The sequence below is a fragment of the Microtus ochrogaster genome, chromosome 24, assembly GCF_000317375.1.
Source record: "Microtus ochrogaster isolate Prairie Vole_2 chromosome 24, MicOch1.0, whole genome shotgun sequence".
NCBI classification, from domain to species: Eukaryota; Metazoa; Chordata; class Mammalia; order Rodentia; family Cricetidae; genus Microtus; species Microtus ochrogaster.
This window is the reverse complement of record NC_022024.1, coordinates 9,117,130-9,118,200: the sequence shown is the minus strand read 5'-3', so window position 1 is coordinate 9,118,200 and position 1,071 is coordinate 9,117,130.

The following is a 1,071-nucleotide window of genomic DNA, read 5'->3' as shown; positions in this document are numbered from 1 at the left end:
AACACTATTCAAAGTTTGGTGTTGTTTGATATCTGATACTCATCAAATGGAGAAACTTTCAGAAACTAAATATAGTTAGAAAGATTTTGTTGTTTTTGGGGGGTTGTTTTGGTTTGTTTGTTTGTTTTACATAGGGTGTCACTATGCAGTCCTGGATGACCTGTAACTCTCTATGTAGGCCTGGGTGGCCTCAAACTGACAGAGCTCCACCTTCCTCTGTCTCCCAAATTCTGGGATTAAAGGTGTGCACCATCACACCTGGCTAAATAGAAGATTTTTTTTTTTTGCTGTTGTTTCTTTAATACTGATATGTGAGTGTCTGTGTGGGGGTATAGAATGTGAGTACAGTGGCCAGAGAGATGGTTCAGTGGTTAAGAGCACTGACTACTCTTCCAGAGGACCTGGGTTCAATTCTCAGTACCCACGTGGCAGCTGACGACCTTCTGTAACTCCAGTTCCAGGGGACCCGACACCATCTCACAGACATTCAGGCAAAACACCAATGCACATGGGAAAAGAAAATAGAACGTGAGTGCAGGTGTTCACAGGAGCCAAAAAGAGGGTGCCAGATCCTGTGGAGCTGGAATTACAGGCAGTTGTAAGCCACCAAATGTAAGTGCTGGGAATTGAACTCAGGGCCTCCTGAAGGGCAGGGAGTGCTCTCAACTGCTGAGTCACCTCTCCAGCCCTATTTTAATAGACTAGTAACAATGTAACAAAGAAGCTTCACAGTTACTGGATGTGAGTCATCTTTTAGTACACCTTCAGTGTGTTTTGTGGAAGTAGGGGAGAGTCAGGCAGACTGGCACAGGTCTACAGCCTCAGTGCTGGAAGACAGAGGCAGCAAGAGGCCCAGTTCAAGCTTAGCCTGGGCTACATACAACCCTGTCTCAAAAATTAAAAGAAATTAAAAAAATTTTTTTTTCAGTTAAAGTAGGAGTTGAAGCTAGGCAGTGGTGGCACACACCTTTAATCCCAGCACTCAAGAGACAGAGGCAGGTAGATCTCTGTGAGTTCGAGGCCAGCCTGGTCTACAAAACTAGTTCCAGAACAGCCAGGGCTAAACAAAAA